This window comes from Diceros bicornis, chromosome 3, assembly GCF_020826845.1.
Source record: "Diceros bicornis minor isolate mBicDic1 chromosome 3, mDicBic1.mat.cur, whole genome shotgun sequence".
Lineage (NCBI taxonomy): Eukaryota > Metazoa > Chordata > Mammalia > Perissodactyla > Rhinocerotidae > Diceros > Diceros bicornis.
The window spans coordinates 42,248,489-42,261,129 of record NC_080742.1 but is presented as its reverse complement, the minus strand read 5'-3'; positions in this window follow the sequence as shown (position 1 = coordinate 42,261,129).

Sequence of the window (12,641 nt, the reverse complement as noted above, 5' to 3'; positions counted from 1 at the left end):
CTATTAAACACCTGATTTAAAATAGATAATCTGTAAACACTGTTCTCTGTCTCCTCCCTTTATAGCAAAGCACACTGCTGAAAGGAAATGCTGAGTTTCTAAAAGTCTACAGCTTTCCATCAAAGAATGTGAAAGGAATAGATAGGTAAATTTTTTCTTACTAGATTATAGGTCATAGGACTTTAATTCCTAAATTTCTGTCAACAAAGTACTGTTCAGTAAATAATTGTTTTCAGTTGATTGGTTTGATTCCCTTCGTTCCCTGACTCTGTTGAAATTAGGATAACTCACTGAATTATTTGGCAATAATTCAGTCTTTAATTCTAAATTCCAAATATACTAATATATTTTTCTTGTAATTATAAAGATTTTTGAAGACTTAAAATAGTAGGATTAATATGTCAATTTATATGGTTTACTTCTTTCTTATCCTCACACTGTATTTGAGGATTGAACTACCTTGTAACTATATTAATTGGAAAAAGTTAGGGTGGTGGTGTCTTGTGCTATTTAAAATGAATTTTTAACATAGTTTCTTCTTAACATAATATCTCTGTGCCCATTGCCTCTTCCCAGATTCTTGCTGCTCACACACCATAGACCCAATCTCCTGGTGACCATTAATGACCCGTGAATGTAATCTCAACTGTCAGCAGTGTTTTCACAACCACTTTGTGAAATTAGAGAATTGTCCAAAAATAATGAAATACAGGGAAACGGAAAAACCAAAACTTGACGTGATCCATCCAGGTAAGAGCTAAATTTCCTATGTCCTTCCAAATCATTCCTTTTTCTTCTTGTTACCGAAGCAAAGGCCAATAATGCCAGAAGCCCCACAATTCTCTTCGGTACTACCTACTTGCTTTCATTGTCAGGACATGAAAAGAGAAAACTTTCCAATTTTTTTAGGCCCTCAAATCTCTGAAACTAGCCTTGACCTTCTGCCAGTATAAATGAATTGCTTCAAGATAGTAGCCGTTTCACAAAAATAGTTAATTGGAATTCCCAGGCCAGATGACATTAGTGCCAGAGAATCCAAATAACTGAACCTAGCTGTAGGTCAACCACTGACCATAACAGGCGGGAGGAAAAGGAAAAAGAAAACAAGCAAAAAAGCAGATCCAAAGATTAAAGACAATACTTTTTATTAGATAATTCCTCATCTTTTAGAAAACTGTATAATGTCTAATGATTTCACTCTTCATGCCTCAGTCTGCCCCAGCAACACCAACTGTGCTTTTCTTGGCATCCTTTACAAACTACTCTAATCTCAGTGCAAGTTTCCTAGTGGAATCCTGTCTAGCACCCAGTTACACTTAGCGGAGCCAAAGTTCTCAATTCCTCAATCACTACACCAGCCAGGGGCTCCTCTGACTGGCACACATGCTTTTCCCACCAGAGCCATGATTCTCTGTTGATTTGTGCTGATTCTACACACACTTCTGGTTGCAAGTTCATATTTGGATCCAAGCAGTGAGATCTGTTCAGACTCCAGGGCCCATTAAACTTCATCTTCTTGAAGTTCACTGGCATAGTTATTATTTTCAAGAACACTTAAAGTATGAAGCACACATTCCACATTTACTAAGTGTAACTTTCATCACCAAGAGAATTTCCATATTCAAAATATGAGCTTAGGTTTGATCTATGCTTTATGAAAGAAATTCTTCTAAAGAAAGCCTACATTTTCATTGAATAAACTTTCTTTAATTTGCATTTTCTCAAAAGATTAATTATTTCCAAAAAGGAGAAACATAAAAATGAGAAATTGGAAGATTCATTTATAGAGGTAACTTTAAAAATAAACACCATCTTGTGTTATCCTGGCCTTCTGTCAATTCCAACTGATGCTCTGGAGAACAGCAAGGCCACTATAATAATGCCTTTTGTAAAGGCTGCTGTTATTATTGTTGTTTTCCTTTTTAACATATCAAGAATAAAGTGAATAAATGCACCTAGCAATGTTTATACTTGAGGCATTACCTCCTTGGGGATTTGTGAATTCTGAGAACTACAATATCACTTTCATTACAGATATGAATCTTATATTTACACCTTCATAGATGATGTATTAACCCAAAGAAAAGTAAAAGTTTCTATTCATGTTTTATATGCAATTCACTTAGTAGTGCTAAAGTGATTGAACAACAAACAAGATGACAAATTCCAAAGCAGTTTCTTGAATATGATTTATTTCATTTTAATGAGTTTTTTCTTTCAGGAAATCAGTCCCTGACATATCTCCACTGTCAGATCTACATTCAAAGATCTGAAAAATGTCACAAATAGAGTTTAATGTGAGTAAAGGAAAGAATGCTTATAACAAACAACAATAACAGCAGCAGCAACAACAAAGTATACTAATAAATGAGGCCAAAATATGTCTCTTGGGCTATAGTAGGCACAAAGGCCTTCTTTGATTACAGTAGACAAATAATTGGAGATAGAAACATTTAACACCAGACTACATTAGTCTATTTTTAAATTTCTTAGCTACTTTGAATTATTATTATTTTGTTGGGTCGTTTAGAAGCATATATAAGAAGGACCTATGAAGTAATGGTTCACACAGGCCAAGAACACATCATGGCTTTGATGTGCTGATCTATGTTCATAGAAAAGCATCCCTTAACATCCTAATGCATTCTCTTATACTTAAAAGGATATTCGGTGTTTGGAGGGTAACCTTCAGATGAATCCGCTATGGTAAAGATAGCTAGCTAGCTAGCTAGCTAGATAGACAGACAGACAGACAGACTGACAGACAGATATATAGGTAAACAGACAGACAGACAAACAAATGATAGATAGATAGATAGATAGATAGATAGATAGATAGATAGACAGACAGATGATAGAGCATTCCATGAGAGAGTCTCATTATTCTCTCCCTATATTCTAGGAAGTATTTCCAAAGGATTGTGAATAGAAGCAATGTACACAAGTCATGGCCGTTTTCTCTTAATCTGCAAAGTCAAAGGACTCTGCTGCCTGCCCCCTACAGTCATCCTCTCCTCTCCTTCCTCCCTGAAACCACTAGAGATGACATTTACACTATTGCAGTCTATTTTATATTCAATCACAGTCTATTTTATAGTCAATCACAATGGACAAATTGTCCTGATGTGTTGCTGGATTTCTCTGGGGTCTTTTAAACAAATAGCCTTCCAATAGATTCCAGAAGAAAAAATATCTTGGTCATATGGTTTAAGGTCTTTTATTCTCACCAATTTTGAGAAGTGACTGTTTTGCAGTAGTACTGAAATCCTAAACTACCTAGGGAATGCCAGGTGAATGCTAGTTCTGAACGTATTAAGGAGAAAAAAAGAGAAAGCTTCACCTTGATTGTCTCACCATGCTACACAGCTGTTTCTACATGGGCAAAGAGATTCTTACTCTTTATCAAGAAGTATAATTTGATGCCAGAGCTACCACTGTTTTTTCAATCTGAAAACCCTCAGTAGCAACTCGAATATTCTGTTTTGAGCTGAAAATCGCTTTATTAGCTAGTATGGTTCTATGCCATCTAATGATATATTCACAGTGAGGAGATACTATGGATCATGTAATGCATCTGTGATTGTTATACTACCTTCATCACGATCTAGTTCTTGTTTGTGAGATTCTAATCTAATTATTACAAAATAAATTATATGTCAGCATATTATAAGGGTCAACATGTTAAATAGTAACTTCCTTTAATGTTTTAAGATATGTTTTCTCATGTTAAATCAATTTGAAGTGTTTAATATTTTACTCAGAACTATTAGGATTTTTACCAAGTAGTAATCTAATTGAAAAAAGGGAATGTTAGTGAATGCCTACTCTTTAATGATTTCAAAATTAAGTCTGGGTATAGTCAGTAAAAAGTCACACATCCAAAACTGTAGCACACCCTGCCTGGGATAATGGAGAGCAGCGAACATGCTGGTTAAAATCAGCAACAAAATAAATGCATATCCTGATTGGTCAACCAGATAAATAGTCCAAAGGGATCCTTTTATCCTTGGTAAAGAGAGGGGTTGGCTCTGGATGGAAACACCTGCATTGTTAAAGATAAAACTTAGGAACATATGTCAAGGAATTCATTGCATAAAGCATAGCTGGAGACAATCCTCTTTATTAAAACCAGTGTGCCAAGGGCTTTCGTGACTTCTAGCACTTTTATCACCTTGCAATCTTCCTACTGATCAACTGCATGTTCAAATGCTCCTTTTTGTTTCCCCCAGAGAAGGCAACTTCATTTCTCTTGGAAACAGCTCCATTTCCTGTTCTGTGGCTGGGAGTCCTGAAGCATAGATGTCTTTATGCTTCCATCAAAAGGTATCATTAATAGTAGGGTACCTGACAACTATGTTCTCTTTCAGAGACAATGAGAAAGTGGAGGGAGATTACTGCCCCCTTCCCTGCTGTGGCAAGATTTTTTAATTTCATCTCTGGATAAAAGTTTCTGCAGAATAAGTATATTATGCACTTTTTAATTCTAGTTCTATGGAGATTATGCCAACTTTTCCTTTCCAAAAATGGCATAGTTAGGTGCAGAGAACGTGGGTATCAGAACCAGACATAGCTGAATCAAATTCCAGCCCAACCTCAATGAGCTATGTGACTTTGAGCAGGCTTCTTAACTTCTGTCAGCCTCATTTTCAAGGAAATATGGAATATAACTTTTTTCCTTTGGGATCATTGGAATTATTAAAGGAGATAATATTTTAAATTCCTAGCTCATTGAGCAACACATATCAGGAACTTAATAAATACCTCTTTCTGTTCATGTGGTTAAAGTGCTTATATTATTTCTACCAGAAAAGGAATTCTAATTTTAAAGAGATATCGTGTATTAGGAGAATAGAATCGTTTCTGGCACCATAAAGACCTGGGCACTCTTACTACCTAGGTGACTTTGGGCAAGTTAATTTAATTCTCTGAAACTTTTTCCACATCCGCTAATGCAAGTAGCACCTACTGAGCCTGGTAGTTATTAATTAAATGCTATACTGTAGAGTGCTTGCTACAGTACCTGGAGTAATGCCATATAGTATACATTTCACAAATGGTTGTTTGTCTACTGTGTCCTCCTTTTCATATAACTACTCACACAGCAATAAATTGCCAAGTAGGGCAGTCCTATATTATAGAATAATTACATAAGTTATTGTCATGGCCAGTGTGACAATATATTTTAAAAGTTATGACTGCACTATAATTAAGAGTATATATAATTGATCATCCAAACCTGAACACTTTTGAGAATGAAGGAGGGCATGTATGGACACCCTAATTATATGCATATGAGATGAGGAGTTGGCAGGGCAGTTAAGGATAGTCTGGGGGTGAAAAGTCAAAATAAAATTAACTACTAGATATATGTCTACAATCTCCTTAGAATATAATTACAATATAAAATGGTTTTTGAATGTAGAGTAGGGTTTTTAAGAACTTGAATACTCCACCAAAGGATTAAAAGTGGTTTTTCTTTAACTGCTTGAATTGTCCACTCAGTATTGGATACGGTTCGATGAATTAGGGACATGCTGGGTAAACAATTTTAAATAGGATTTTATTTTGCAGAGCTTTTCAGTGTCTTTATTACATTTATAACTACTATTGACCTTCAAGGAAGGCTGCCCTAAGTCTGATTCCTCAGAAGCAGGCCCTGCGATGAGCATTCATTCACGTACAAGTGATTTACCAAAAAAAGGCCCCCAGCACTTCCTTCCTTTTTTCCTTCCTTTCCTTCCATCCCTTTTACAGGCTAGAAGGTAAAATGGAAGCAATGGTGTAAGTAATGGAAGACACACTGGAGTATGAAAGTTCAAGGGGTAAAAAAGATTCCAAAGATACTTGTGGAGGAGATGAGGGAAGCAGGACGCAGGAGATCTAGGCTGGGGGGAAAGTATCAGCTTGGACAGATGCAAATGGAAGGAAAATGAGATGTGAATCAGATCATAATATTTCCCTATGTACAAGCTTCCAACATCTTTACATGGGAAATAAAATAAAGTCGAACTTTGCTTCATGCCCGATCATACCCCACCTGCTTCTCTGACCTCTTTTCATGTCATTCTTCACTAAGCCAGCTATACTGGCTTTCTTTCAGTTCCCCAGACCTGCCAAGCTCGATCCCACCTTAGGAATTTTGCACTAGCTGTGCACTCTGGAAGAGGCATAAGGAAAATTTTTAGGGTGATGATATATCTTGATTGGATTGGTTTCTACATGGATGTATGTATTTATGAAAATTCATCAAACTGCACACACAAGTGCATTCTATTGTGTAGAAAATGTACCTCGACAAAGTGGATTTAAAGAAAAAAGAACATTTAACAGTTGCAGAAGTCACCAATAAAGTAGAATTGACCTTACAATATTTGTTTTAAGAAGAATTTTGCAGGCATGTATCAATTATTTAAAGTGATTTGGTAAAATTCAACTTCTTTGGTATTTAGAAGCTGATTTTCCCAGACTTCAAACATAAATAAATGCACATGGGTTATAGTCTAAAGGAAGTGAAATTTGGCGAGGAGCAGATAACATGAACTAAAACTGGGTGGTGGACTGAAAATTCAATGGGGAGATATCACAGACTTCATCTATGATTTCCATCCAGGAACAGATCCAGACAGCTGTAGGCTGTGTAGGGGGCCTTTAAAATACAGTTACAAAACTTTACTTTTTTTTTAAACCTGATTTGAGTTAAATTTCTTAAGTCAGATCCCAGTTCATCATAGCAAAACAAAACAAAAGGCCCTTGACTTCTGCTCTTAAAACTCACTTTGTATACACGTAAAAGACATCCTAAAGGAAATAAGCTAAGACGTGACAAGGAAAGTACATACTACTGAGAAGAAACTGTGAATTGTAAGAAAAATGAAATTACTAGTGGTGTTTTTTTCTTTTTCTTTTGCTGTGGCCTTGATGAAAAGGAAAGGGAAGAATTTGTGCGTTGGTTGCTACCCCCCAGGTTTTTAGAATTATGTAAGGATAATAGTATTTCCCCACCCATCCCCTGAGGAGCTTTTAAGACTAGCATCTGTGAGGTGCATTTCCTAGATAAATGCAAACTGCCCTTTGACTCTCTTCAAGATAAGAAAACATTGACCCTTTCAACCAAGTTATTTATGACATTCACATAATGTGAAACAGTGCTGAGACCTGATGGGAACGCCCAGAAGTACATATACTGAAGGCAGTTAAGATTCCCCTCTGCTACTATCCAGGAGAGACCACCACACAAGTTGAACAATGCCCAAGGCTCATTAAGAAGTTTGATGAATTTAATACAATTTGAATTAAAGAAGATCTCAGGGGAACACGTTTAGAAAAGAAAACCAGATGGGGCTCCAGTGTAGAGCATCCAGGGAGCAAGTGTGGGATGCCCTATAATCCTACGGATTCTGGAAACATGAGAAAATGTGATTTATCTTTTTGGTGAATTAACATGCAAAATGTGTTGGTCACATAAGATTGGGTTTCAGATTTCGTAATGAAATTTTCCAGATTGTGAAGGAAAAAAAAAAAAAACCACTGGATAATGGAAGGAGCCACCCCCCTTCCTATGAGACTTCCCAGACTAAAGGGGAATAAAATAAAAGGAAAGAAAAATGCACACAATCTATCAACACTAGTTATCAGGTGGGAAATATCAGGATGTGTGCTACCAAGAAAATAAGGACAGATCTGAATGTCAACTCACCCAATGGCTGTCCTTTCCTTTTCTTAGTATGGAAAATAATGCTGAATGATGCCCTTGTGCACTGGACTGGAGGGTGGGGGAGTAGAGATTCTTGCAACAAAAAGAATGTAGAGAAAGAAAAAAAAACTCAGTCTGCTATTTTAAAAAATAGACATAAAGTTTAAATATAAACCCAGAATAGTTAATCCAGAGTTGTCAATTTGATTTAGTCATGGTGGCGTTACCATTTGTGAAATGAACCCTACCTAGACAGGGGAGGGACAAGGGAGGCCCAGTGTCTCTCCCTTGTCAGACAAGAGGTGCTAAGTCAGAGACAATGATGGCAGGTTTGGGGGTTATTTTGTTTTGTTTTGCAACATCTCAGGAAAATATTCTTAAAACATGATGTTGAACACTTACATTGCTAATATTTTATTCTGAAAATTTTAGCAAAGCTCAAATTCAGAACAAGTATTCTCAAATAAAGAGAGCAAGTATTCTAAATTTTCAATGTGCTCCCTTCACCAGAAAATATAAAATAGTAAAAATTAAATTAAAGTTACCTGAAATTCTATCACTGAAATAGAATCATATAAAAAGAAATCTAGCACAAAATAAGATCATACTCCACATCTAATTGTGTAATGTGTTTTTCCTTTATTATGTATAATGAATAGAGTTTCATGTCAAAATATGCAGACCAAAATAATAATTTTTAATGGCTGCCTAGTACATTATCTGGATACACCATAATTGTGTCACTAAATATAACATCTTAGTGCATTTTGGTTGTTTCTAATTTTTCTCTGTACTTAAAAACAATACTAGGATGAATATATAGAATTACTGGAACAATTAGTATGCACTTTAATTATTTTTCTAGGATCTTAAGAAGTAAAAAAATTAAAGAATTAAGGGTAGACCCAACAGTTTTCATTTTATGGTGTATAATATATAATGTATCAGAATTCCATTCTGTCCCATATTTCTTTATCCTCACTTATTGGCATAAACCAGTAAAGGAAATAGGAACCATTTAGAGAGGAACTAGAACACAGGAAGACTCCAGTCACCTACAACGACCTTATTAGAAACCTAAGGAAAAATGTGTCTCCCATAAAAAAACACCAGTAACTCAACTATAGCTCACGTTGGCAAGCTAGAATGAGAAATGAGGGATGAGCAGGGATTGTTGGAAGGAGGGATGAGATCATCTTGAAAGGAAAGTAAGGAGTGCACAAACTATGGCAGATTAATATCTAAAAACAAAGTTTTACTGAGGTAAACAAAGAGTATGTTCTATATTTAATTGACAGACTAGATATAAATAAGTCATTAGGGACCCCAGTGAAACTTTTGGCTAGAATGTGCAAACTGTCATGCTAAGCTGACTTGTGGTAGCAAAGACTAATGGTTTCCAGTCCACAGTGTCCATTGGGAGGAAGTTGGAAGCAAACCTGGGAACTTCAGAGTGGTGATTCGTATCCCCATACTTTTCAGGATGGCAGCACCTGGAAAGAATGATAGATAGTATCACGGATTCCTAGAAAAATAAAACTTTTTGGGAGATATGTGTCATGGCTTCTACAAGGGAAAATTAATGCCCCACTAATTAACTCAATCACAATGCTATATTCCTATTGATTAAACTTCCCAAATATACATCTTTTTCCCTCCTCTTCTTATTGTTGCTGCTCTAACAGCTTGGAGCATTGAACTAGATTTTTCAGATACTCTGCAAACAGCCTCATCTTCCATGGTACATCCTTTATTTCATCATCAGAGTAATGTCTTTAGGACATTTTTTTTTTTTTTTGGTGGGGAAGATTAGCCCTGAGCTAACATCTGTTGCCAATCCTCTTTTTGCTGAAGAAGATTGGCCCTGGGCTAACACCCATGCTCATCTTCCTCTACTTTATATGTGGGACGCCTGCCACAGCATGGCTTGATAAGCAGTGCGTAGGTCCGCACCTGGGATCTGAACCTGCGAACCCCAGGCCACCAAAGTGGAGCGGACAAACTTAACCACTACTCTATCAGGCCAGCCCATTTAGGACATATCTTATTGGTTGCCTTCCCTGCTTGCAAATGTTTCTCAGTTTCTTGTTTGCAATTTCTCAGACCACAGAATAAAATAGGAACTCTCCACCATAGTTCAGAAGCCCTTCTGCAAAAGGGCATCTTCCAGTCTCATCTTGCTCCCTGGCTCCCCTCCAGAAATACCTGACAGCCTGAATGCAGTTCACCACACTGGGATGCTGGTGCATGCCTCCATGCCTTAGCATGTTCTATTCCTTTTCCTCAGAATGTACTTCCTGTCCTTTGACTACCAAGTAAATTGTCTATGGAGACTGCTTGAGTGTCCACTCCAGTTAAACCTTCAGTTAAACCTTGGCCTCCCTCCAAGGCAGAGTTAGAGGTTTGCCCTTCTGTACTTTCATTAGGGCACTTAGCCGATTGCAGAAGGTGAAGCTTCTTGAAAGCTAAATGGGCTTTCCTCCTATGTGTCTTCACAGTCTTTACAGTGCCTGGCACTTAGCAGCTTCTCAACAAAGATTTATTGAATAAAATCTTTCTTAGATTTCTCAGAGGTGATATCGACAAAAGAGAAGCTAATTTTATTTCTGCTTTGCAAAAGACTTTGAAAGTGGTATCCCATAGGTGGTCAAACAACAATTAAAAAAAAACCGACTTGGTTTCCTTGTTGTTATGGAAAATGTTTTGTCTTACGTACGGAAATGGCTTAATGACAGGAAGCAATGTGTAGGAATAAGTGATCATTTCTCTACTTAAAAAAGTGTTAGTGTCGAGGTTCCCTAGGGACTGATGCTGGAACACAATCTCAACCAACATCTTAAATATACTGCTTAGAAAGAAAGGCAGAGAGAATCTTTTAAGTTTTCTTTTTCCTAATTGCCAAGGTCTTCTGTGTATGAAATACTGAGTTGACAGGCATAATACGCCAGTGTGTAATGAAAGCAATGAAAATAAAGAATAATAACATTTGACTTTGATGTAGGAAAATAAAAGTAATAGAGTTAAAGAAAAATCCACTGATCTAATTTATTTTGAATACCCATTATATACAAAGTTCTATTTTAAGAGTTGCAGGGGCTACAGAAATGAACAAGACTGAGTCATTATACTCACTTTGATACACGAATACAAATATTAATCAAAGTGAAATGCACTAAGCTTAAATTAATAAAGTTATATAGATGTTTAGAAGAGTAAGAGGTAATTTTTGGTTGGAAGAATTGGGAGCTTCATGAAAAACATGTTATTTGAGCAGTTGATATCTAGATGTGATATTTAAAGGTGGAGATTAACAAGACAGGTAATTTAAAATGAAGAATGAATGAGAAAGGATCAAATATCACTTCATAAATACAATTGGGGTGACTGAAAGGAGATAACTGACAACAGAAAGAAGATATTCAGAAAGTTGATATGAAGGGAGAAAAAGGCTTAGATGAGTTAGGTTGAGGGCAAAATGAATTTATAAGCTATTACACTGTGAATTATATATTACTACCTAAGAAATAGATCATAGAGTCTGGAGAACATCTCAGAATGTTATGGAAATTGTTGCTCAACAACAACAACAACAAAACCATGCAATTATGCATTCTAAATTTTATTGGAAATAAATAATTTTAATGGCAATAAGGCATTTTATTAGAAATAAAGCATTCAATGGGACTCAACTGATATAAGGCAATGGTGTTACTATACTTGAATAAATCTTACATTTTAAGCACTTCATAGTTTGCAAATTCTTTCATGTACATGGCCTCACATCAGATAAAAAGAATAGGTGCTGTCATTCTCATTTTAAGGTTAGAAGGGCATAGATCTAAGTAGTTTAAATAACTGTTCAAGGCTGCATAACTAGTAAGGGACAGGCAAATCCAGAGATAGAACCTAGATTTTTCTGAGTGCAAATTCAGTGTTTTTTTCACCCATTCCACTTAGCACCCAAGGGAGATATAGATGTAAAGAACTAGAAAAGATCCTAGAGGACATCACTAAAATAATCAAGAGGATAAAGGAGATTCCTTAGAAGGAGAAACTCACAAAGAATGTATATTAGAAATCTACTTTGGAAAGAAGCGAATTTTGTTAATAATTTTATAAATGTTACAGGTGAAGTGAAGATGGCTTAGATTATAAAATTCAGAAAGCTAGAACTGGAAGATACACTAGACCAGAAACTATAAACATACAGCCTGTTGACCACATCTGTCCTCTAGACATACTTTGCATGACCTTCGCAGTGTATTTTAATACAACATTTTAAGTAGTTGTCACAATTTTGAAATTGGGAGATTTTATAGAACAATCCACATTTACAGCTTCTTTTGAAAATCAGAAGCTCTGAAAAAAGTGGGCTTTGGCCCAATAGAACACTCAGTCATACTGAATAGGGGCTTCACCCTTTAAAAGGTGAATTTGTTCTCGGCTTCAACACACTATCCCCTAATGCACACTAGTAGTGTACACTCCTCCCTGGTGTATTACACCCAGTCTGCTTCATACCTATATATTACTTGGTAAGCATTTGAGTGTTGGCCACTGCTCCAGAATCTAAGCAGAAATAATTGAGGTGCCATTTGATGCTAATGGCAGGCAAGTCAGTTACACCCTCCTTCAAACGAATTCTTTAAGTATGCTAACAGAGAATGAACACGGAATGAGACTTTAGAAGACACATTCTACCCATAAAAATGGACTTCCATGTTAATGGCAGAGCTCCAGGGGGAAAATCTAAATACTCCTGCTTCTAAAGAACATGGCCCTGGCTCTTTCTGACGCCAAGTTTTTTATTCTTCCTCAGATTTCATGAGATTCAGATTCATTCATTTATTCAATAAATATTTACTGAGTTCTCACTGCATGCCAGGTTCTGTTTTAGTTGCCAAAGCAAAAGCAATGAATAAAATGGTCTAAAATCCTTGCCTTTGTG